Below are 27,140 nucleotides of genomic sequence, written 5' to 3'. Positions count from 1 at the left end.
GTTAACAGAGGCGGTTTTAGAATGGCATAACTGGTGTGGCGGCACTGGGTCCCATGCTGCAGGGGGTGCTACAACAATGCTATAGAACAGAGGTGGGTTGGGGGACTTTAGCATCGCACAGGGTACTGCTGAAATTTGGGAGCCCAAAGCCTGCCATTATTGTTAATGTTAGGGTTATGTGGAGAGTGAGCTTGCCCCACTCCCACTAAGACTGGAATGAAAAAATGAGGACTGGTGGGCAGATGATGAGATTGAAATTCACTGCCATGTCATTGATTAAACCAAACCCTCTGTCTAATATCTTTATATAGGTCAGCCACCCTAGGTGAGTATCCCCCACACAAAAAGTGAGCCATCGTTGACTCATTGTGCATTGCCTTAATGTGCTGGGTTGGGTCTAGAGTTTGTCACACTTGAAGTCCCTGGGTCTCCTCTAAGCATGACCAAGTCCAACCCAATGTGTAGATGTGTGGATTCAAAGATACAGAGAGTGAACTATGAAATATCAGGACTAAAACAAAGATCTGGAAATGTAGTAAGATTATTTGGGGGTCAGGGAAAACACTGATGGTCAAAAACAAAAGAGTCTTTTTGTTGCAGACTAATGCATTTATAATGGCACAAGCCTTCATAGATTAGAAGCCATTTCATCAGTTAATTTGGTCTGCAAAAGCTTACACCATAATAAACTCCTTACTTTCTAAGATACTAAAAGATGCTTATTTTCCCCCCTTTGACACACTAACACCGTGGGAGTTGTTATGATGACAGAAGGATGGGAAAAAATTGTCTTATGAGATTATGCTTTGAAATATTGACCTGATTAATTTAGCAAAAAGATGTTTGATAGGAGACATGACTGTGCTTTGCAAATACATGAAAGATACTCACAAGGAAAGGGAATGAGATCTTGAGAAGATAATATAGGTACAGTGCAAGGAGAAATGAGAATGCAATGAGTAAATGTAGTATGGAAATGACATGAGGAGGCTAAATTTCTAGCAGAATTACAGAAAGACAGTTGTCAGAATAATTAAAAAAAATGGATTAGGTTAAAACTGGAGACTTTCAAATTCATATGCCATATATGCCATATTTCATGAATCATGAGTCATGTGAAGGGAATAACAAAGGGGTTGTGTACCTGGACAAAATGCTCATTCACAGCAGAGCTTGTTAAGCCAAGATATCATAATCTGAAGTGGTTTATGATCATCCTTTCCCAAACTGGTGCTTTCCAGATGTTTCAGACTACAACTCTCATCATATCTGGAGTCAGGCTGGTGGGTGCTGTCGACAAAAACATATTGAACACATTAGGTTAGCAAAGGCTAACTTAACACAATAAGGGCTCGTCCACACTTTGGCTTGTGTCTCAAAAGCACTGGGCTCCTGTGCTTTCAGGGAACAGATCCAAGAGGTTTTGACTTTGCCCAGCCACTTTCCCCCAGAAATGCGATCTTTAACGCTAAACCAGAACAAATGGCAATCCGCAGAAAACCTGATTTTGGTTTGCTCCACTTCAACGCTAAACCTTGGGTCTCCCTGGGAGAAACGTGGGGCAAATGGAAGTGTGGATGAGCCCTTTGTATTGTAAGCTACTGTACAAACTTATAAGCAGATCATGGAGATTGTAGTTCCTTTTTTAAAAGGTGAAATAAATCCTCTCTCCCTGCCCAGCATTAAACTTGGAATGTTCTAAAACAAAAAACAACAACACTATTTTTATTCACCAAAAACTTTATTCAGTTGATTTTCTAGGCTCCCAAAATTTAGTTTTATATCCCTTTTGTGTGTGTTTATTGATTTTATATAGAAACATACAAAGGACACAACTCAGTTCAGAAATAAAACACAGTTCTAGAGATTAACAGGCCCAGCAAAAATAAAAAATAAAAAATAAATCACACAGGAATTACTCGAAGAATCATGGTAATGGGAGTTTATCCCCCACAAATCTACAATTCCCAGCACCCTTAACAAACTACAGTTTCCAGTTTGCAGACTAGGAAAGAAGACAATTTTTTTGATGATTTGCAACACAGTATTCTGTAATACAAAAGCAAACACCTAAAGACTTTTCCTGCCCACCCCCTGCTGGTGGGACGAGGAGAGGACAAGCGCTGCCTTCTGCAAGTACTTTCCTGCTGAATAGCTACAGGCAGTGTCCTCCAAGGGTTGGACATGACAATGTTGCTGGCTATGCTGGCAGCTTGCCAATTATCTTGTTGCCAATTCCTCTCAGGTAGTGACCTTGCTAGGTTATAGAAGCATGTTGTACTGACTTTATTACAGCGTGCCCTTTTATTGAGGGTATGTTTAGTGCATGTTTGGGGTCTAATTAAAATGCTAAAATATGGTTCCAGGAGATTATTATCCTTCCTTCAAAGAAGACACAGAGCCATAGGACTTGTGTGCCGAAAGTGGCTGCATAAGTTGTACAAGCAAGGTTCTGGAACCTCCACAGATTCACATTAGATGCATTATCTTTTGTGATTTCTTTCACATTACCTTCTAATCAGCAGATGCACTATCATGGAACGAGTCAAAGAGTTAATCAGAGAATATGCAAATTCTTTTACTAATCCTAGCCTTTACCCAAGTTGCTTTGCTACTTCTCTAACAACAACAAAACAACAACAAAACAGATTACCTGACAGCTTCTTGAAACGGTGAGAGAAAGTAAGCAAACCAAACTGCTTGTGAGTCTAGCTTACAACCTTGTGAAAGTGTATGATAATGGCATAAGATGCTTTTGCATTATGAGAGCACATGAATGCCTAAATCATTAAGGTCACATAATGAGGTCTCACATGTCATCTTTAAAATCTTTGAAGATACATCTTTGTTGTATCTTTGTACACCTACTGTACACTGCTTATAGACTGAAATTTCTAAATTAAGCCGTATATAAATTGTTTTTTAAAATAAAATTAATTAGGCATATTCCTGAAATTGTGTACACTTTTCATGTATTCCCCAGAAATAACTTTGTCCCCACATATTCTTACGGCACATTCTAAACTTACAGGGTCATTTAAATTCCATATTGATATTATTTTCCCTTTGGAAATGACAGGTTGTGCTTGCAGACTTCCCACTGGTATCTGGTTGGCCCCTGCAAGAACTGTATGCTGGACTAGACAGGTCTTTCACCTCATCCCCCAGGGCTTTTCCTATGTCCTTTGGTTAAATTTCTCATGTAGGTGTCAGTACAGAAAGCTCTATTGCTTTCTTCTTTCTTTGTCTGCATAAATAATAAGCTGTCAGCTAATTAGAAAGATAAGGATAAGATTTCAAAATCTCCTACTAGTACATGTGTGGTGGTGTAAACATTGGGTTAATAATGGGGGGGAAATAATGGGTAAAAGTGATTGTGGTTATTCAGTCTCAGTGAAATTTGTCTCTCCAGTCAAGTATCTGGTTGAAATATGCACAGTTGCATGGGTGGAAACTATAGCTTATGTACTTCACTACATAATGTACTTCAATACATTGAAATGTGTTTTAGCTGTTAAAGGCTGGGCAGATTCAAAATCTGTGGTTTCTATCATAGGCCTATTGATAAAGCAAGTTAGCTGGATATTAAATTCACAAAGAAAATCTATGTTGACTGAGCTACTAACTGGATAAGGTTACTGGAAACCACATGGTATCCTGGGAGATTGCTATGTGGAATCTGTATCACATGGAGAAATAGTTGCTGGTAGCATCTGATCATTGGGTTGCTTTTCCAGTATTACTATCCAAAACCACTAAATTTCTGAATGACTATGGAAGGTTTCATGGTGGTTACAGGTGCTATGCACTGAGTTCATAAGTAACTATATCATCATTCCCGGTCATCTGAATGTATTCTGTGACTATCCTTATGAATTCCATAGATGTTTAAAGCCTTTGTTGTTGTTGTTTAGTTATTTAGTCGTGTCTGACTCTTTGTGACCCCATGGACCAGAGCATGCCAGGCACTCCTGTCTTCCACTGCCTCCCGCAGTTTGGTCAGACTCATGTTGGTAGCTTCGAGAACACTGTCCAACCATCTCGTCCTCTGTCGTCTCCTTCTCCTTGTGCCCTCAATCTTTCCCAACATCAGGGTCTTTTCCAGGGAGTCTTCTCTTCTCATGAGGTGGCCATAGTATTGGAGCCTCAGCTTCAGGATCTGTCCTTCCAGTCAGCACTCAGGGCTGATTTCCTTCAGAATGGATAGGTTTGATCTTCTTGCAATCCATGGGACTCTCAAGAGTCTCCTCCAGCACCATAATTCAAAACCACCAACTCTTCAGTGAGGAAAACTACTGCAGACTGATAATAGCCTCGGAGATAGACATTTGTTCAGTGTCTATTTTATACCTTAATAATTGAGCATGGTTGCCAATAAAACCATTTCTGGATGTCACACACCTGCTGTAATATATGTAAGAAGACCAGCAGCTGATTGGCCCTTTCATTTGAAAGAGTCTACCTGGCAGTGTCATTCCATTTTTGAGGGTGTGCACACGCTCTGCAATAAGGCTAGTTCAAAAGAAGAGCCACTTATATATATCAAATCATTTACATGGAAGGCCATGCTTCCTACATAACACCTATGCTCCCTATGTAATCTGTTTCTTCTTTGTATCCCACAGCATGATCAACCTAGTGCTCTTGTTGGAGACCTAGAAGAGAAAAAGAAAACTCTCCGCCCACTCCTCTTTCTTTCTTTCCAAAGATTCATCAGAAAACACAAAATTTACACTTCCACTTCACAGTCGCTTGGGCCTTTGTACAATCTTGGCTGAGAGTATGCCTGGATTCCAAGTCAGAGCAGCCTGCTATGTCAAAGACAAGCTGGTGTCTTTGTGTGTGTGTGTGTGTGTGTGTGTGTGTGTGTGTTTACCTCATTTGTAATCCAATGGAGTAGTTAAAACCTTTCATGCTGTTCATACCCAAGAGGGTGAAATTGCATTTTGCACACCCACACTTAAACAGATGGATTGTGCAGTGCTTAATAGAGTCAATATTTAATTTGTCAATATTAATACTGAAATCTCTAACTGGGGGTTGTTGCATTACATCTCCCCCTCCTCTTTTTATTTGTAGAAAAAACATGCAGATTATTCTTTCTCAAGGCATTTCTCACAAGAAATGGTTTGCAGAATGTACAGTTGAGCCCATCCATTCCCTTTGTACTCTCAGCATGGTTTTCCTAAGGAAGTCCAACTATAGGTACCTCAGAGTTCATAAAATCCCTAGACTGAGAACTGTTTAGACAAGTGCACATTATAGAGGTGATGATTAGAGAACATTTCAATTTCTTGTTTTTCAATTCATAAGAACACCTGTGTAATGGGAAAAGGGGGCTGCTCGTGCGTAAGCGTTTAAGCCCTCAAAGCTTTGCCATCAGTTCCTAAACTCTCCCAGTCCGCGGAGCCATGGGTGCATGACTACCTCAATCGCTGGCAGAATCCGTCAGTGGGCGTTTCCGGAATTTACGCCAACATAAGAGTTCCTTGACGGAAACTCTCCTTCTGGATTCTCTGCGTGACAGTTTCCTGCGCGGAGTAGGCGTCCCCAGCGGAGGTCCTGAGCCCTCCCCGCTGTTCTCACTGGAAGCATCTTGGAGCCATTCCTCCGACTGAGTTTCTGCAGGAACTCTCCCTCTCCCCCTACTGGTTCCTTCCTCAGCATCCGAAGCTCTCCTAGCCTCCTTGAGCCCTTCCACCACCTGACTCTCCGATGGCAGTTCCCTGACAACCTGTGTTCATTTTAGTTTGAATAAGCTTCTTAAGTCCTATACTTGTTGTAGAACAAAGTTTGGGAATATAGCCAAATAGTATCCCTAATGTTTCAAAAACTGAAGTACTGTTGTATTTTTCTTGTGCTTTCCCTCTCAGAAACTCCCAACAGTTTTAACACCTGACATATGATTTGTATATGAATAGGTTTCATGGAACAAAATAAGAAAACTGCAAGTGCAAAAAGTCAAATAAAATATAACATATGAAAAACTTTAAAAAGCAAAAAAAACAAGGCCCTTTTTTCTTCTTTCTCCTTCCTTCACTATTCAGAAACAAGGCAGGCTTTGAATTTATTAGCACACTGACAGTTTCTGGGGGGAAAAATGTCTTAGTGCTAAGTGAATGTGGTTAACAGACACCTCACAATAGGTGAAATTTGGATACACCGAGCCTCATAATAAAGACATAGTTATGTGTTCTTAGCATTTGTAAGGGGTGGGGTGGACAGTGGAACTAAGCCCCCTTTTAAAATGGGTTACACATTTAGCACTGTCATGTTTTTTTGAATTATTTGGGGTATTATCCTGCCCTGTCCATCAAACCTCCCTCATGGTAGACATTGGGCACAAAGAAACATTGAATCTGGCCTAAAATACTAAAATGGCTCAATAGCATCCCAGTGACAAAATGGGCCCAAGAGAGGCTTTTTGTCAGTTGCAGAAAACATGAAAACCAGCCTTCCATGAATGCCCAGTTCATGGAAGACTGATTTCCTGTTTCCAACGAATGACAAAATGCTTCTCTTGGGTCCAGTAACTCATGGTGAGAAGATAAACAAGCTATGTTAGCCTTTCAAAATGTTGTTCTAGTACATTTGCAAAACTTGTTCTGTGGTATGTCTCACTCCTACCGACTGTCCTCAGAGGAAAATATTGTTTCTACAACAGAGATGACTGTGCATAAAATGAAGAATTCCTTCTTACGTGCCACAGGCATGCAGCTTGGACAGGATTTTTAAAGCCTGCCATTTCAATAATAAAGTGATACAGTAGACGCTGCTGAATGGTCTTTTCATAATAATCCAGAAAATTATTAGTAGTATTAACATTTATTTATATAGTGCCATCAAGGTACATAAGCAGAATTCTCTCCCAAAGGGCATACAATACAAAAGAGCATATATAAACAATACAATAAAAACCAATAGTTTAAAATGCACAGGTATGCCAGGTATACCGAAACAGCCATACTTACCCAGAACTGGAACTGCTCATGGTATAGGACCAGCTGGGATTGCTTAGCTGATAGTTGAGCCATAGGCAAGAAGCTTGTGCCTGTAGCTGGTAGCTCCCATACTTGAGGGGTGGGAAGAACAAACACAAGCTCACAATAAAGGCTGAAATCTCCAGATGTTACCCTTCTCTCTCACCTCCAGCAAAACAGTGTTGCAGCCCTGTTTCCCCTGATCAGCTCTTGATTTAAAATATTCCTCTAGCCAAATATTTGAATTTGGAATCTACAGTTCAGATTAAATTTTCACATTCTCCACTGGAATAGTGTCTTAGAACACATATTCTATTGGGCTAGAATAGAGAAACTAGAATCCAGCCCTGTTTATGGATTGTTTTAATGTATTTGTCTAACTTGCGGCAATAGTACACAGGTGTGGGCTAGAAATTGGGGCCTCCAGAGTGGCATTTTGATAGCAGCTCAATCCAATAAATTGTTGTCAGTTCTATGACAGACTAAAGAAGAGGCAGGGAAACTGTGGCCCTTCGGGTGTTATTGGAGCAGCTGACATCAGTCCCAGCCAACATGGCCAATTGTTAGGGATGATGAAAGCTGCAGTCCAACATCCGGAAGGCCAAAGGTTCCCAGACTAAAACAATGGTTTGATAGCTAAAGAAGGGTAGTTTGCATCATGGACAGAACAGCATATCTCTTAAGCTGCTGCTCTCTACATATTTTGACATACAACTCCCATCAATCCCAGCAGAATTGCAGTCAAAAACATCTGGAAGGAATCAGGTTGGTGGTGGCTTCCTTACGTTGTACCTTCCTTACGTTGTACGTTGTAATATAATATTTATATTATACGAGAGTCACCATTGCTTATGGCATATGTTTTCATTTTTCTGGTTTACTATAGTCTTGGGGGGACATGTTTTATATTGATTTAAAAACATTACAAAGACTTGTTGAACCTGTTGGCCAGGGAACACAGCGGGATAGCAAAACGAAAAATATGTATCACTAGCAAAAATGCCTAAAAACCACCAATAAGCTATTATTTGTACACAGCCTTATTGCCACACAGTTTGAATCACAAATGATGGCTGCCCCCATCTGCTTCCTTAATACAGATTATCTTTTTTGGTAGAATTGTGTGAAAAAGGGATCCATTGGATTACCACTATGGCCATGTCTCCCCCCCCCCCCAGTAGAATTATATATATTTTATTCCCATGTTCACAGCTCCATAGTTTAAAATTACACAGCTACTATACTTCATTCAGGATCAACGTAACCTCTCTCTCATACACATGCAATGGTTCTCAATATAACACCCTTCCTCTTTTAGTTTTCAAAAACAGCTTGCAAGCATCTATTCCATGCATTTTTTGTTTTTGGTAGAACATGCGGCTGGATGTGGCTGTTATACTGGTCCAGTGGGAGGAAACCTAATAATTCCCCTAGTATTTTTACACCATTTGTTATGGACTGCTTTAATTAAATGTTTGGAAGATTATCTTGAAACTCTGATAGCATATATTAATAAAATAAATAATAATGAAGTCAGGGATTTTTTTTAAAAAAAAGTGAGGCATGGATTAAGGTAGCGGCTTTCTCAGCATGAAAGAAATTGTGGAGTCAGGATGACCAAAGGACTGAAAATCTTTTGCATCAGCTGGGGTGAAAGATAAACTACTATTAGCTCCACCACAAATAAAGGCAGTTTGAGATTTCGGTGGTGGGTGTTGATGTCAGCACGGACCAAAATTTAAAATGTTCACTATAAAGTCCATTGATTTTAATGGAGATTACTTCAAGTAGTATAGGCTCTGTCTTTCATGATTTCAAATGGGTTTGGTGGTCCAGTAGTAAGAATGGGGAATGCAGCCATTGAATAGATGCCTGAATAATTTCAGAAATTCCTCTGAAGGAAGCTAAATGATCATGGGAGTAAGTAAACATACCAGAAATGCACTAGTTCTTTGCTTAGGGGATGACAAACATACGAAAAGATTTGAAAATGTCGGTGTGGACATAGATGTAGCTCAGAGGGAAACTTAAATATGGCTTTGGAGAAACTGGAATGATGAAGAAGAAGAGGACAGCTCCTGTGCTAAATGAAGGGCAGGAAGAAACTGAATGATTGTGGCTGGTAGCAGGATGGGATTAGATGAGTGCTCACTGCACAGAATCTGCAAAAGACAGATATGAGCCCTGAGTCTAAGAAAAATGGCAGTGACCTAAAGTATAACCTGGGGATCTGTAAAGGAAGAGAGGAAAGGCATTTCTTGAGTAATATGGCTGCTGATGGGGAGCATATTAATTAGAACATTAGAGAGGGCATGATGATCTAAGAGATTAATGTAGGGGATTTGATGAAATGTACAAAGCTGCCAAGGGTCAGTATTACCCAGAAAACAGAAAGAGACAAGGATCTAGGAAACTAGACAGGCTTCAGATTCTAAATAGAAAGGGCAGGGTTACTGTATATACACCCATGTACCTGGTTTGTCGCATTACCATAGACATATTCAAACAAAATTTATGCAGATGTGCACAGATATGCACTGATAATGCTGGTCATATGGGGTGTCCAGCACACATTTTAGATACCCTTAACTTTTAACAGATTGTGATTTCAATAGAAACTGGAATATGAGCTCATATTTTCACGTGGAAGGACAAAAAGGCTCATTGGACTCTCAAGCTGTAGGAAATGAAACCTTATTTCATTTCTTCATTACTGTATTTATATAGGATGCCTATATAAACATATTCTAACATCTCAAAAGAGATGAATGTGTGTATGCCCCTACCTGGATTGGCAGTGTTGTGTCTTGGACCTATACTGATTTGACAGACAGTGATGAACAATACATAGACATATGCATGGTTAATTGGAAGTAATTAAGTTTTATTTATCTCAATGCAAGTAAACTTCCCTAGGATTGGGTTCCTGCCCTATAATGTCTACTAAATATATACTAAGTAGGAGGACTAATTTAATTGATGTGACTATATCACTGTAAGTAATTTGAAAATTACATAATTACAACCCACCCAATATTATTATTCATCCAGAAGACTCAACCCAAAACCTTCAGTCTAGATTGGGTTATCTTTAAACCAGCTAATATTCAGTCTCAGCCAATCTCAATTCACTGGATTTAAATGTCCCTTAAAAATTCAGTATTATCATAATGTGTTCTGAGTCTTGCAACTCAAGACCATTCCTTCACTCACTGAGCATTTTGGCACGTACTCTCAAATCTTCATGAAAGAACATAGTGGGGATCAGGATGTCAGTTGGGTGAAAGGTGCCCACAGGCGAGTGCAACTGTCTGTCAAAGAACATCAAGTGCCATGAACCTTCCTATCCAATCAACAGCCTGCAGGGAAGGGGACAAAATCAGAATGTTCCCTTAGGATGTGCAGTGCTGCCCCTATGGCTCTCAAAATGGCCCCTTGAAGCTTTGACAACCAATTCAATTAAAGCCAGCCTTTAGGTTGCTTTGAGCCATGCTGGGGGTTGCATACGGTGCATACTGGACTGGATCAACAAAACACAAAGCAGGCTTGATGTCATATTTGTACATTCCCAAGACCAAATAATTTTTGGCTGCCATTCAGGATCTAGGCATGTCCTTTGTAATCAAACAGTAAAACAGCTCCTTTCTCCCCTGGTCTTTCTGCTTCTACAGATTGGTATGCTAAGCACTTGTATTGACCTCAAGAAGCCTTTATAGTGACATTTACAAGACCATAGAACTGGAAGCATCTCACAAAATGAATTGCCTTTTATTGGTGGATAAAGTTTAAAGAACTTTGATTGCTGAGATATGTGAGAAGAGACTCAGAATCAAGACAGCGATCGAATTCTCTTCAAGCTACTACTAACTGTAGGTGGCAGTATGCTACAGTTTTAACCTTCAGACTACAGTATTCTTATTGCCCAGGATTTGCACATATGGAAGCTCTTACCACCAGGAAAGACATTCTAGACACTGGCATGACAAAAAACTAAATTTTAAATTAGAAATATCTCATCTCAGAAAAGAAGACCAAAAGATGCTAAAGTCTGGTTGAGCATCATTAAATTTTTAATATGGAACATATTTGTCCCTTTCTTAAACATAAGACAATTGTTCCTTTAAATTTGTTGAGGTCATGGCATTATGGATCATTCCCCCCTCTTCCACATATTCCCCCCCCCCATTAATTTCCTATTGGGCTAGTTCTTAACTTAAAACAAAATGAAAAGGTAAATGGTGAGCCACCTTCCTAATCGGTTTAAATTACGCTGTCTTATGTGGGTACCTTGGTATCTGCCTATGAACAAAAATGTTCATAATGTGAGACAAGAAACTTACTAGGAGAACCTTCAAACAATATGAAATTAGTCATACAGAAGTTGTGAATGAACTACATAGATTTGTATCAGCCCAAAGCTGCAACATTTTAAGGAAAGCAGAAATGATAAATAACTGAAGCTTTAAATAAATTGGTATCCCTGACACTATGTTCTTCTCCCTTCTTTGGCATAGCATAGTTATCCAGTTATCCAGTGCAGTGCCTCCAGATGTTATTATATCAACTCCCATCATCCTTGATCCCTGGCTGTGCTTCCTGGGGCTGTTGGGAGCTGAAGCCCACAACGACAGGACAGCATTATCCCTAGTGTAGACAAACCTGGAAAAAAACTATACAAAAAGAGTGACTTCTTAGATGAATGCCTTATTATCTGCTCATTTATTTCTTCCCAGTGAGTCATCTATGTAGCACATTGCATTTGCAACAATGGAGTCTTCATTCAGGAGCTCTTGAATATGTTTTGTGCAAGGAGATTATTTCACAGCAAGAGGAATCTTTAATAATCAGGCATGTCTAAAAAGAAGCCTTTGAAATGAGGCATGGGCTCACCTGCTTGCATTTTATTCACACACGACCGTATAATAGAAGGCTAATTTAGGACTGCAACTTCTACAGTATAGGCTAACCCAGTACTGACCTGTTTCCCCCCCCCACCCCCGCCTTCCCGTCACTCTTTCCATTTCCTAACACCTAGATGTGGCAGCAAAAGGGAAGACTCACAGCTGGGGCTATAATAAGACTAGTGTTGATTACAAGTATCCAGAACCATCAGGAAAGATTTTGTGCATATTTATTGTATATGTACATTTTTCATGGTTCCTTGTATTCCTGAATGGTGTTGGAGACCCTGAGGTAGCTCCCATCTTGGGTTCTTGCTGCCTTTACAACATCCAGGTAAGATGAGAAAAGAGGAAGGGGAGGTTAGAAGTGAGAAGGAGAGATGGAGGCAGGTTCAGTCTGCACTAGACCAAATTAGGACATGGATTATGTGCTGTTCAACATACAGAATATGCCTTACAAAGTCATTCTGGAAGTAAAAAGTCCCCCAAATTACAAGCATTATGTCCACTATTACAAATCACTTTTAACTATCTCAGATGGGTCTTTTTTTGCAGAGAAGTTTGTGATTTCCTGCTTTGGAATGGGCATTTCTCATGTTGGTACTGATCATCTGTATTACAAGTCAAAAACCTTTATCTTAGATGTCCTTTTCAAGGTGAGAATATAAAAGAAAATTCTGCACATGCATTGTCAGCATTCAGTATGTCCAGATTGCAAAAGTTCTTTAATGTTAGCTCCTTACTTTAAGTGAAACCCTTATCGAAAACTCTCATTGATTGCTGAAAAGCAATGTGAACTACAAGCCAGCTGCTTTGTAGGTGCATATGCAATTATTTAACGTCCCTTGAAGGACAGCCAAATTTAAATAACAATTCGACACACAGCTGTGAGGCATTCGCGAGCTTTTTTGCGGAGAAGGTCTTGTTGCTCCGCCATGACCTCCCTGCCAATTTGGATACAATAAAGGAACTGGAGGCCCCTCGACTGTCCTCGGGTTCAGTATTAGACCACTTTGACTGGATATCCCCAGCTGATGTGGACAGACTCCTCCGAGCTGGAAAGCCCACCACCTGTCCTCTCGACCCGTGCCCGTCCTGGCTGATTAGAGCGTGTCCAGACGAGGTGCGGGGCCCCCTGGGGGATATCATCAATCTGTCTCTTGGCGCTGGGACATTCCCAGGGGAACTGAAGGAGGCAGTGGTGCGCCCGCTCTTAAAGAAAACATCATTAGATCCTTTAGATCTATCCAATTACCGCCCGGTTTCGAATCTTCCATTCCTGGGTAAGGTGATTGAGAGAGCGGTTGCTGAACAGCTTGGTAGGTTTCTGGATGAAACATCAGCTCTGGATCCATTCCAGTCCGGCTTCCGCGCTGGTCATGGGACCGAGACGGCTCTGGTCGCCCTAACAGATGATCTCCGCAGGCAGCTGGATCGAGGCGGGTCGGGGCTGCTGATTCTTCTAGACCTGTCAGCAGCCTTCGACATGGTCGATCACGAACTCCTAGACCACCGCCTTGCCGACGTGGGGATCCAGGGCACAGTCCTTCAATGGCTGCGCTCGTTTCTCTCTGGTCGGGGACAGAGGGTGGCGCTTGGGGGGGAATTGTCATCCCGCCACTCCTTGGTGTGTGGTGTGCCCCAGGGTGCAATACTCTCCCCGATGCTTTTTAACATCTTTATGCGCCCCCTCGCCCAGCTTGTCCGGAGTTTTGGGCTGGGCTGCCATCAGTATGCTGATGACACCCAACTCTATCTGTTGATGGACGGCCACCCGGACTCGGCCCCAGACACACTGATCAGATGCTTGGAGGCTGTGGCTGGATGGTTTCGTGGGAGCCGGTTGAAGTTAAATCCTTCGAAGACAGAGGTCCTCTGGCTGGGACGGGACGACTTGGGACTGAGGGGGCAACTCCCATCTCTTGCGGGGGTGCAATTAGTGCCAGCACCATCCGTTAAGAGTTTGGGTGTAATCTTCGATACCTCCCTCTCTATGGAGGCGCAGATTGCAGCTATAACAAAGGCGGCATTTTTTCATCTCCGCCAAGCTAAGCAGTTGGCTCCTTACCTCTCTCGCCCTGACCTAGCCACTGTGATCCACGCGACGGTCACCTCCAGACTGGATTATTGTAACTCGCTCTACGTGGGGCTGCCCTTGAGACTGACCCAGAAACTCCAACGGGTGCAGAATGCCGCAGCGAGACTCCTTACGGGGTCTTCGCTTAGAGATCACATTCATCCGGTGCTATACAAGCTGCACTGGCTCCCGGTGGAGTACAGGATCAGGTTTAAGGTGCTGGTTTTAACCTTCAAAGCCCTATACGGCCTAGGGCCCTCGTACCTACGGGACCGCCTCTCCTGGTATGCCCCACAGAGGAACTTACGGTCTTCAAATAAAAACACCTTGAAGGTCCCAAGCCACAGAGAGGTTAGGCTGGCCTCAACCAGAGCCAGGGCTTTTTCGGCTGCGGCTCCAACCTGGTGGAACGCTCTGTCACAAGAGACAAGGGCCCTGCAGGACTTGACATCTTTCCGCAGGGCCTGCAAGACAGAGCTGTTCCACCTGGCCTTTTGTTAGGGCGCAGCCTGACTCCCTCCTTTGGCAATCTTTTCAAGACTTTAGCTTATGGTTGCCATTAATTTTGTTTTTAACTCATTTTTATAATGTTTTATAATGTTGTATTGTTTTAGTGTTGTTAGCCGCCCTGAGCCCGGCTTCGGCTGGGGAGGGCGGGATATAAATAAAATTTATTATTATTATTATTATTATTATTTAATGTAATCTCTTTGCATGCAATGGAACCGTTATTGATTGCTGTGAACTATGTGACCAGATCAGCAAGCCAAGCAGCTTTGGGAAGTACCTTCTTTCTGTTTGGGTCAATTTTCAAGATTGTTTCTTGCAGACAGTTGGTATGGTTGTAGTCTCCCATCCATACCTAAAACCCACTCTTGTTCCTAGGTACGTTTGTTTTGGCAGCAGAGAGGTGATTTTCAATTCTCAAACAGCTATTGCCACAGCTGTGCTGAAAACCAGTATTCTGGGAGGTAGGGTGGCATTACAAAACAGTGCAGGAAGACCATTGAAAACCAGAATGACCCAATCAGCCCTGGGTCAGCCAGCTAGCCATTCATTCATTCATTCATTCATTCATTCATTCATTCATTCTCTCTCTTTCTCTCTCTCTCTCTTGAGTGGGGGACAACCACGTACACTACCCCAAGCTCATTCCAAATGAGTTTTTACTTTCCTTGTAGATGGAAATGAGCAACATGAGCCAATGCTTTGAGACCTCCAAATATACCTCCTTTAACATGTACATTTAAAACCCGCCTGTCTATGTTCAGGTGTACAAATTGGAGCACAGCTGCCAAACTCACAGCATAATGGGTTTTTTAACCATGATACATCCTAAGTGATTTGATGGCCATTTTAAGATCTCCAACTCCCACTTAATCGGACGAATAACAGTGCTTTGCAGCTTTGTTAATATGAAGACTGCTGTATTTCTCTTGACTTGTGTTCTCTTCTTCTTACCAGGAACACATGTGTTTTGCCTGAGGTGTGAGATGTATCTTTGGAAACTGCCAGGCTTTGTGATGTTAAGAATGGAGATCAGCTATTGCTTCTGTATCCCAGAATCCTAGCTGTAACCTGAATCCTGCAGCAGTGCAGCAGCTAACAGACACTCATTCATTCAATCAATCTGCAATCTCCATCTTGAGACTGAATCCAAATGCCAACCTCCATTCCTACAGTACAAAGCCTAATTTTTGCACCTTTCTTCCTTATTCCTACATCCCCTGCTTTGTATGACATCTAGTCTGATGAAAAGTTATGAAGTACCTGCTTACAATATTCTGACATTTTGGTTGATCCAATAAAACTCTGCCCAACCATGGGTTTGGGAAACATGGCTACCTTAAGTGTTGTGTTTTGCTTTTTTCTAATATGGCATGATACTTATATCAGAGTTGCCAACCTTTTTGGCCTATAGGCACACCTGGAAGTCTGACAAAGTGCTGTGGAGATTAGTCATAAATGATCTCCAATGAAGGCATAATACACAATGGCTGTGGTGGACATGTGGCACAATATGGCCGCGACATCCCAAAAAAGCAGAAAAAGAGGCAGGCCCACAAAATTTTACGGGCATGCCCTCCCCACATCATTGGAGAAAAGGCATCTACACTACCGACCCCCATGCTCCATCATAGAGAGAAGCTCTTTGCACCTCTCCTCTGTTCAAAATGAAATAATTGGTGGTTATCTAGTCCTGGCAATGAAATGTGGGGATGTTTAAGAGGGCACATTCAATGCAGACAAGGCAGAACAGGCAATATAGATTTTTGAGGGGATTTACTGAGATCGTTTGTGGACTCCAAAGGAGGTACTGGAAAGCAGAATGGTTCCTGCAGGTGCCATTTTAGTGAACCCTTTCTAAACACATCCACAGTCCAGTCAAGTCACAAAATAATACATTGCAGCAAAACTTAACAGCTTCCCAGATGCAACTGAAAACCAGTTTTGGTTTTTTGGTTTTAATTTTTGAGATGACACAACAACTACCTTGCAGTATTAGCATGTGGTGGCTTAAAAATTCCAGACTAGCTTGTTGCTTATTTTTTTTAAAAAAAATTATGTGTGCCTAGTCTGTCAAAAAATGTGGATTCTCTGGATTAATCACAGTAACAGAATGTGGATTAATCATAGCTGGAGGTAGTTTGCTTCTGAATACCGATTGCTAGAGACCACAAGAGATGAGAACCCTCTTGTGCTCGGGTCTGCTTACAGGTTTCCCACAGGCATGTGGGCAGCCACGGTGAGAACAGGGTGCTGGACTCTAGTCCAAGAGGGTCTTCTTGGTTCTTACAGTATGAATAGTAATGCACATTTCAATGTATAATTAAACATTCAAATGCACATATACATTCAGTTGATGCCACAGTTCCTGATCCATAAAGTCATGTGATGTGTGCATAAGCTATGGATCATGTACCCATATCCCACTGACTGATTCTAGTACTATCGATTTTAGTGAGGTCTTCATATAAATAAATATGCTTAGCAAGACGACCTGAAATGATATGAGGGGCTGAATTCACACCCTACATTTTCTATGGGTTCTTCAGCTTGTCAAATAGCTTTCCTTACATGGCTGGTGGAGATAAGCTCATGAGGGACTTAATTACTGCCAGCATGGTATTTTTTCTAATTACACATCATTAATCAAAATTATGTGATTTGGGTCACTGAAATCAGGTTAACCATATGGCAAGCACAGCGAAGGCTTAGTAATGTACAGGTTTGCTAAGGTTTAGGAATCTGTTAGAGCACAGATTTGGAATTCCATTGAAGAAAGTAATGAACTGCATTTGAGAGGACGGAAAGTAATCTCGGATAATCAGAGAAAATAGAGTCTGCTTGACAGTATGTTGAAAAGGTTCAAGAGGTGAAGCAGAAGTCATGCATAAATACGAAGAGGCAAGGCTTTATTATTTGCAGGGGGTCTGGAAATCTCCAAGGCTGTGATTATGCCACGAAGTATGAAATATTGTATTTAATACTGAACCCCAAGAATCCCAGCATTCTATGACACAAATAAAAAAAAAGCTTTCCTTTCATAGAAAAAGGCAAATCATAACTCAGAGCATGACAACTACATTTAAATGCTCTGAAATTATAATGAAAAGAAGGGTGCACTAAATACTTCATAAATACTTGACAAAGTCGCAAACTCTGCTCTCCATATATTAATTACCCTGGCAGGTTTTCCTGACTTACTGGAAGGTGACACCAATAATCTTGATGTAAATGAAGTAAGGTGTTTGGTGAAACATGGAACTCTTTCTTTAGTACCAATTATTTCTTTCCTTACAAACACACAAAGACATACACAGAAAATTGCTCTTTGATTGCCCTTAATGAAACATGGATGTCTATAGTATATGAAAATACATTTGGCTTATATTCACAGCAATTATTGCCGTAATGTACTAAGTATTTTGCTTTTTCATATACACAGAAACAAAACAAAGAACACTTCAGAGCCAGCATGGCTTTGGAATGATTTCCCTGTATTAAGGCAGATTAGCCTACTGCACACCACTTTCCCGAAGCCTTAAATCCCAGCTCTCATCCCCCACCCTCTACAAACAACATGAATAACTTAAAACTCATTTGATTTATTTACTTCTAGTGCTGATACAAAGATCATGACAAACACAACAAGGAAGAAGATAACTAAAGCATGGGAAGGGGCAGATTTACTGGGAGATGGTTGTGGTTTTGATGGGTTTTGGCAGTACAAAGGAAATTAATGCTGGGGAGATGCTTTAGCCAGACACTGCAATAAAGCCAGCATTTGTGGACTTTGTTGCGAACAGAAATCATCTACTTGCAAGGTCTTTTCCAGTCATTTCAGCAATGGGCAGTGCACTAGGGATAGCCAATGTGGTGCCTCCACCAGCCAAGTCAGCATAGCCAGTTGTGATGGGAAATGGGAGTTGTAGTCCATCAACATCAAGAGGGTGCCATGTTGGCTACCCCTGCTCTACATTGAACTGCATGGCAAGGCTGATGCAGGGTGTCCATAGCATAGCATTGGCCTTCAGCTGGGGCTGCCTTTCACAGAGGCCCCTGCGGCACCCACCCAAAGTAGAGTGTTTAGGAAGTTACCACCCGTGGTGTTCCCACCTTGATACCTAGCACAAGACCCCACAACGGGGAATTATAGAGAAAAGGAAAACAGACCCAGTGGATCCAAAAGTGGCCCATTTCACAGGCTGCTCAAGCCTGGAGTTTGCACAGCAAAATAGAAAAACAAAATACCACTTTCTACCCTGATTGATTTTTTGGATCTGGTGATGGACCTGGCACTTGATTCTGCCCTGCTGCTCCCGGCTGAGGTTTGGGACTCTTCTACTGAGGTTTGGGACTCTTCTAATTGGTATGCCCTAAGACTCTTCCTGTATCCGGTGCTGCATCCAGGTTTGGGGAAGTCCTTGGCCAACATACCCTCAGAGGACCTGCTGCCTGAGTTGGCCATGTCTTTTTCACCACAGCCCTCTGCCTTTGGGCCAAGCCACACAGCCACCCAAAAGGGAAGGTGAGTGGAAGTGGCAGTTCCTTCCTCCTCCTACCATTGCCCAGCTGCTTACAGGAGGCTGAGGAACAGGCACAGCAGAAACAGCAGAGTCAGGGGGTTCCAGAAATTGGCAGTGCCCCCTCCTTTGTGATGTGCACCTCAGTATGTGCCCAAGGATCCTGACTCTCGCTCTGCCTGTATCAAGCATCCTTTCACTCTTAATGCTGCTTTGAGAAGCCTCCTGGTTAAGAGAAGTGTTTGTCCTGCAAGGGTTCATTCACCAATCCCATTGCCCTTATTGGATTTTATGACTTTGTTCCTGTGAGCCCCATCAAATCTGTATTGATTTTAGGTGGCCTTCTCTTTATATATCCATCTCTCATTCATTTTAGCTAGTTGCTATCTTAAACAGATTGTTGGGGGAAACAATCTGTTCTCATCTCTAAAGTAACTTGTGTTTCTCAAGGAGATCGCCCTCTTAGTCTCTTTAACATGAGCTATAAAGGGCAAGACTGATTAACCTTCTTTCAAAACTCTAATTCGCAAAGCTCAGAATCATTTTGGTTGTCCTTTATTACATTCATCTAATCATCTACATCTCCTGCATTGCGTATATATGATGGACAACTCTGGTTGGTGTTTCTTTCAAAGAAACATCTGTGGATTCGGCATGATCGTCCCACTGATCTAAAAGAAGTAGTATGGGGGGGGGGGATTTTCACATCTAAAAAAACCTTGCCAATTCAAATCTAGATTTAAACTTGTTTTCTGCTATTACAGTGGATCTGGCAATTATTTAAGAATAGTGTTCCTTAATACATATTCTGCTAGGCTCATTTAGTTAACTTGCAGAATGGCAAAAATAATAATAAAGAATCACGACAGTGAGTTTAAACAGTTGCAAAGAAGTGTTTTTAAGAAGGCCCAAAACATACATTATGAAGCTTGAAAATAAAGCATCCTTAAGATCAAACAAGATGTATTTTTGGAGAACAATAAACTGTATCCTCCAGGGTTTTATCATTTAAAAACAGCTAATGGGTGTTAGGGGTTGATGGGAGTACTGCAGCACTCAGGGAGCTGAAATCACCACTCAGGGGTTCTCAACCTGGTCCCTACCACCCACTAGTGGGCGTTTCAAGATTCTAGGTGGGCGGTGGGGAGTTCTATGGCACAAGCTGAATCCTCCTTCCATCAAGCACTGGGGGGAGGTATGAAATTTTACCATCGAGAAAGATGCATTAGTGGGCGGAAGGTATAAAAAGCTTGACTACCCCTGATTTAGTTCTTGAGAAGTATATGTATGTCCTCTTAGAAGCAAAATGGCAGCATCATGCCATCGTTTTCCACTTTGTTTTTTTTAAATGAATATTTATTAGCATTTTCAATAACAACACAAAAACAAAAATAAACAAAAAATGACAAAAATACAAAAATACAAAAGTACAAAACTTAAAAACAATTAAAAACACATAAAATTTCAATTGCTTATTTTCTTTTAACTTGCTTCTCAGACCTCCTCGCACCTCCCCTTCTTGTATTCCAATTCAAATTATTAGCTCAGCAAATCCTTATTACTTATTTCTCAACTTTAACTTGATAATTTATTTTAACATGTTATTATTTTATTTTTTCTCTTTCATCCATTTCCTCAATTTATTTTTACAAACCTTTTCATTTAATTTAGATCGTTTTAAAGACCAGTTTTAGCTTATCCAAACTTAAACATCAATACTTATACATCAATACCCATTCTTAAACATTTTTCCTAAAGTCGACCAAAATTCCCTTCCACGACTTTCCCAATTTTCGTACGAATAACAAAATAAAAACAAAACAAATTATAATTATATACCCTTTGGATTCCCAAACTCCACCCACCCCCTCCCCGGTTTCAGTCCCCAGCAAGTGTCCATCAGTCTCAAAATACTATTAGCCTGGAGATCTCACATCCGAGGCTCTTAAATCTCTCTCAATTCCTCTCTGCCGGCCTTTTTGATAGTCCTTAATGTTGAACCCCAAGTCTCGGAGACGCTCCGGCCCAACGGGATCCATGTTTCTTCCAGACAGACCTCCATACTTAAAAGTAAAGCCTATGGGGTATTACAACTCTTGTTTCATACTCCTTTCCAGTCCAAATGTCCCCAAAGCTCCAACTTCCACCTTAATCAAATTTATAATCCTTCGGTCTTTAGATCTCCACATAAGGAGATCTCTCAATTTTTCACTCTCCAATTCAGGCCAGACTTTCCACATCAAGTTTTTATTTTCCTTTGTTGCCATCATGTCAGGCCTCAAATTACAGCTCTCCTTTGACATCTGCAGAATTACAGCTCCTCCTTCCTTCTCTTCAGGGGCAACATATGTCTCCTTTTCCATGTTCTCAAAGCTCTCAAGTTTCTCTATTTGTCCAATTGAATAGGCTTCCTGTTTCAAATCCTTATCAAATTCAACAATGTTATTTACTGTTATGTCCAAAGTTGTAACATTTGTAGCCAAAACATCGATTTGGCCTTGTAACTTTCCCAAGAGAACAAATGCTCTATCCAATTCAGCCTGAATTTTCCCTCCTCCAGCCATTCTTGTAGTGTCCCTAAACCCCCTCTAGAGGGATTTTGGTTCTTTAATATTCCTTTCAGCTTAAATCCAAAAAACAAGTTAGTTTGTATCAGCCCTTCCTTATTTTCGACAAATTGTAACAGATATAGCCAGCTTAAGCAACAGAAACAAAGTTCTCTTTTTCCGTCTTGACAGCTAACTTGACAGCTGTCAAACTCTTCAATACTTCAACAACAGGCTCTCTCACGGGATGCTCCCGGGTCCGGGGGGTGGGGTGGAACTTCAACTCCCAAAATAGTTCTTCATCCTCCAGTAAAATTTCTTATAATACCAAACCGTGAAATTAAAGTCTTTTACAAGAAAGAAAAAAAGGATTCTCTCGACCTTAGTTAGCAGGTCCATTGCTTTAAATTATTTACAAAGAGGGGGGGCGGACTTCCTATTTAAACCTTCCCCGCGCGTGCCTAATTCATCAAAATTTCCTTAAAATTCCAATTTCCGTACTACTCACAGGTTGTTGCTTTAGAGTCCAATTGTTCAAAGGAAAAAGTCAGCGCTCTCCGACAATGGCATTGCGGCTTCACTCCGCAGAAGAAGCAGTCTACTCTCAGCACCACGCCGCACCCCATCCCCGCTCCGGAGCCTTTAAAAAGGCTCCTTCGCAGCTTGGGGGGCGCAAATGGTGCCCGCCGAGTCACCACGCTCACAGGCATCCACGCCTGTGATTTTTAAGGGTCCCAGTGTCGCCGCAGCGGCAAGACCCGATCCTGCAGAGCCGGTTCCCTCCGGAGCTCAGAGGGAATCCGCCATTAGTCGATGGCGCTAACCCGGAAGTCCACCATCGTTTTCCACTTTGAGGGAAGGGAGATGGCCCTTGGAGTGCTGCAAGAGTCTGTAATGTGCAGCGACTACCTATAACCTTCGCTTGCTGAGGGGAAAAAACAAATAAGCAATGCAGGCAGGAATGTTGTAAATGTCTTGGTATGCTTGATATGAGAAAAGAGGAATTGGAGAAAATTGGTTTCTTTTAATGTTTTAGCACGTTTTTCATTACTGCTTCATGAAGTGTTTTTGCCTTTCTTTGGCAGCATTGCTAGAAAAAAGCAAATATAGATATGATTTCATTAATAACTTGGTAACCAAGACACAAACAAATACTGTAGAAGTATTATACAGTGGTACCTCTGGTTGCGAACGGGATCTGTTCTGGAGGCCCGTTCACAACATGAGCAGAATGCAACCTGCAGCGGCGCGTCTGTGCATGCACGGGTTGCAATTCGCCACTTCTGCACATGCACGTGACATCATTTTGCACGTCTGTGCATGCGCGAGCAGCAAAACCCAGAAGTAACCCTTTCCGGTACTTCTGGGTCACTGCAGGACGCAACCTGAAAAGACGTATCAGGAAGCAAACGTAACATGAGGTATGACTATATATCATTACAACACACTCACACTTTATTATATTTGTATAATTATTTATTGATGTTCTTTATTTTTCTGTTGTTGTTTAGTCGTGTCAGACTCTTCGTGACCCCATGGACCAGAGCACGCCAGGCACTCCTGTCTTCCACTGCCTCCCACAGTTTGGTCAAACTCAAGCTGGTAACTTCGAGAACACTGTCCAATCATCTCGTCCTCTGTCGTCCCCTTCTCCTTGTGCCCTCCATCTTTCCCAACATCAGGGTCTTTTCCAGGGAGTCTTCTCTTCTCATGAGGTGGCCAAAGTATTGGAGCCTCTGCTTCAGGATCTGTCCTTCCAGTGAGCACTCAGGGCTGATTTCCTTAAGAATGGATACGTTTGATCTTCTTGCAGTCCATGGGACTCTCAAGAGTCTCCTCCAGCACCATAATTCAAAAGCATCAATTCTTCGGCGATTAGCCTTCTTTATGATCCAGGTCTCACTTCCATACATCACTACTGGGAAAACCATAGCTTTAACTATACGGACATTTGTTGGCAAGGTGATGTCTCTGCTTTTTAAGATGCTGTCTAGGTTTGTCATTGCTTTTCTCCCAAGAAGTAGGCGTCTTTTAATTTCATGACTGCTGTCACCATCTGCAGTGATCATGGAGCCCAAGAAAGTAAAATCTCTGACTGCCTCTATTTCTTTCTCTTCTATTTGCCAGGAGGTGATGGGACTAGTGGCTTTGATCTTAGTTTTTTTGATGTTGAGCTTCAGACCATATTTTGCGCTCTCCTCTTTCACCCTCATTGAAAGGTTCTTTAATTCCTCCTCACTTTCTGCCATCAAGGTTGTGTCATCTACATATCTGAGGTTGCTGATATTTCTTCCGGCAATCTTAATTCCAGCTTAAAGGCCTAAACGCTAAACACCAACACTTTTAATTGTGCTCGGAAGCGTACTGGGAGCCAATGTAGGTCTTTCAAGACCAGTATTATGTCTAGCTGCTGCATTCTGGATTAGTTGTAGTTTTTGGGTCACCCCACATAGAGCGTGTTGCAGTAGTCCAAGATTATATGCCACTTAATCATCAAAATCTCTAAGTGCTTTGCAAAAAATATACATTAAAATTACTGGTAAAGTAGCTGTTAGAAACAAGCTAGCTTGATTTTTTTTCCATAGCAGTTTTAAAATATTCATTATAAAATAAAACTACATATAAATATACATGCCAAATTTACACGTCTGGACTGACCTGTTTCAACAAAAAGGTTCAGCAGGTGATGAAAGCAATACAGCTAATAATAACAATCCCCTCCAGGAGGTTGGTTACACATATGTGCATTGATTTAAATTTTAAGTTTTAAAGAGAATTTCTTTTGCCCTTTTCAAAGATAATGTGGGTGTCAGTGTACTGTGTGAAAAGAATCATGAGTAAGAGACCTATATGCACATCACACATTATCATTCATGCTTCTCTTGCAACACAGGAACTGTGCAGTCATGTTCTGTGATGTATTAAGCAAAATGCCCATCTACAGAGCCACAGGTACAATGTGTGATAATCCCTCCCTGTCCCCCTCCTGCATTTTCTGATTTAGTCTGGCTAGGTGAATGGGCTGCATACCTTTGAATGCTATAATCCTCTGATTCACACGTTGAGTTAAATTCTTAGCAGTCTGTAGCACATGCTTCTCTCATCCATTAGCATCAGACTACATACTGCATTCACCTACCGAGTGAGCAAGAGTAATAAATGTCTACTATTTATTTAGTCTACAATAAATTTAGTCTTAATAGATATATATATTGATCATGTATTTACTTTACAGAGTTTCACTGCATATTTAAAAACTGACATCCTGGAGCACTCCACTGGTACTATGTTCATCAGGTTCTCTCCTTTAATAGGTCAAATCATCATTATATATCACTGGGATGCCGGGTTTTAATTCATTTAACATTTTAATCTTTCATCAGTTTTTCATTTAAGAGGATTTCACTGCATATACTGGATTTGTATAAATCTGTGTGTGGTAAATTTATTCTTTTAACAGTTTTATTCTTTCATCAGAAATTCATTTAAATAGATTCCACTATATATCATATCTACTTCCAGTGAGGCTTTAGGTCAGGCTGTAATTGATGCAAAAGCAATGAGGTATTAAAAGAGATGGGAAATATCTGAAATTGGAAAGAGTTCAAAATGTGTGCCATTGTGAGGGCATGACATTCCTCAGATACGCAAGGGGAGGGGAACTAATGAACCATTTTGTTCCAAAGCTTTGAACAGTAGATCATTTTCTGTTCTTACGGGAAAGTCAAAATCTACACTTTCCCTTCCCTTTAAGTCAAAAATTAAAGGAGTAATCAATGTGATATTTCACCTCCGTCTAAAAAATAGCATTTCCCATGTTCTAGAACCATTCAACAAAAGCCTTCTGACTTTTAAGCCTTTAAGACTTTTAAGCCTACTGAAAACTTTGTTCTGCCAGGCTTGTGAGGGCAATGAAGAATATGTTTCTCCATAATAGTTTGTTGCTGGGCTCTGATTTTAAGTGGCCATGGTTTTTTTTAATGAAAATGTGTTGTTGTAAACGGCTTTGATATTTTTTATGATATAGGAGGATAATTACAATTTCCTTATTACAACAGCTTCACTCGCTACTTCTCTGCTTCCAAGCACAATTCAAAGTGCTGCTTCTAACCTATAAAGCCCTATATGGCTTAGGTCCAAGCTCTCTGAAAGACCATATTCCCTCATAGATCATTGGGGAAGGCCCTTCTCTCAGTTCCACCACCCTCACAGGTATGCTTGGTAGAGACACAGGAGAGGGCCTTCTTGGTGGCTGCTCCCAAATTTTGGAACTCCCGCCCTAGAGAAGTTTGAGTGGCTCCCTCCTTGTTGTCCTGCCAGCAGGTGGTTATTCTACTGATTGCATTTAATGAAAGGACTGTTTCTATGGTAATTATCTGTATGGTTTAAATAGAGGAGAGAGTTTCTCTTCTTTTAATTTTTAATTGTTTCTTAATACTCCCCCCACCCTGGGCTATATTTTTAGCTGTTCTTATGTTATCTGTAAGCCACCTTGGGTCCCTGTCTGGAAAAAGCCAGTAAGTAAGTAAACAAACAAACAAACAAACAAACAAACAATCTGTAATGTCCAGTGTAACATTTGTACATTTCTTTATATAATATTTTGTGTTTTAGCTAACAGTATTTAACTCCAATTAACCTTTAACTATTAGTTAACTGCCTTTACCATCCCTACAAAAATAATTAAGGCTTTTGATCCATAACAGCTATATAGAGTTGTTCAAATTTGTATTTTATGATTCCGGTGGATATTAAAAAGCAAGTGTTGTTGGTTTTTAATGCATAAGAGAAGAGACTGCTGTAGAAGAGCATACCTTACCACGGATCCAAATCAAAGACTCAAGAAGCACAAGTTACAGTCCCAAGAAGCTGTTCTTTCCTAGCCATATAAACTGCAATGGAAAATGTGAAAGGAAGTGGTTTCATAGGTGAGTAAACCCAAGTCATATTTTTTCATCCTACTCAACTGTGATAGAGAGAAAAGGAAGCAGAAAATTTAAAACTGCTGATCAAAGGTTTATGTGGGGTGATGCAAACACTGGTGAATGATGGAACGGAAATGCCAGAGGAGTATAGGAGGGTGAAAAATATAGCGTGTTTTACAAGATCTCAGTGAAACAATGAACTAATTTATTTGAGAAGAGCCCAGCTATGAATATCACTGATAAATTGCATTTATGTCATGTGCTCAACAGCCTTTTCAATGAATAACGTTGAATGTTAACCATACCTGCAAAATTCAAACAGATTTTAAAACAATAAGTGTTATATTTTGCTTTCCAAACACCACACAGTGGAAAGAAAGGGAGTTGAACTACAAACCATTCCCCAAACAACAACAAAGCGTGTTCTCCTTCATGGAGAGCACATGTTGCGGTGCGGTCTTACAAGACATCCCACTGTTGCTGGACGGGTAAAGGTAGTTGGCCACCATTGCAATTGGGTTCCTCTTGTCGTTGGGGAGAATTTGATGTTGCCATTTTTTGATTGACAGCCAAGAAGTTTTATATTCCCTGCACACAGCGTTGAGCTTCCTCTTTTCACTGTGTGCATCAGATTACCCGCCCACCCTCCCTATATTTAGGGTTGTTCGCTTTGACCTTGCTATG

General features: G+C 41.1%; 1 long non-coding RNA gene across 1 annotated transcript; it reads right to left on the bottom strand.

The window, feature by feature from the left end:
* Positions 1-1,166: 1,166 nt before the first annotated feature.
* LOC309340072 lies at positions 1,167-26,423 on the bottom strand. Its single transcript, XR_014155795.1, has 3 exons — positions 26,351-26,423; positions 24,562-24,666; positions 1,167-1,290 (listed from the first exon to the last, which is right to left on the bottom strand). It is a non-coding gene; the product is annotated as an uncharacterized lncRNA (long non-coding RNA).
* Between the last annotated feature and the right edge of the window lie 717 nt (positions 26,424-27,140).

The sequence above is a fragment of the Podarcis erhardii genome, assembly GCF_964252035.2.
Source record: "Podarcis erhardii genome assembly, chromosome: 4".
NCBI lineage: Eukaryota > Metazoa > Chordata > Lepidosauria > Squamata > Lacertidae > Podarcis > Podarcis erhardii.
This window is presented reverse-complemented; position numbering and strand designations above follow the sequence as displayed.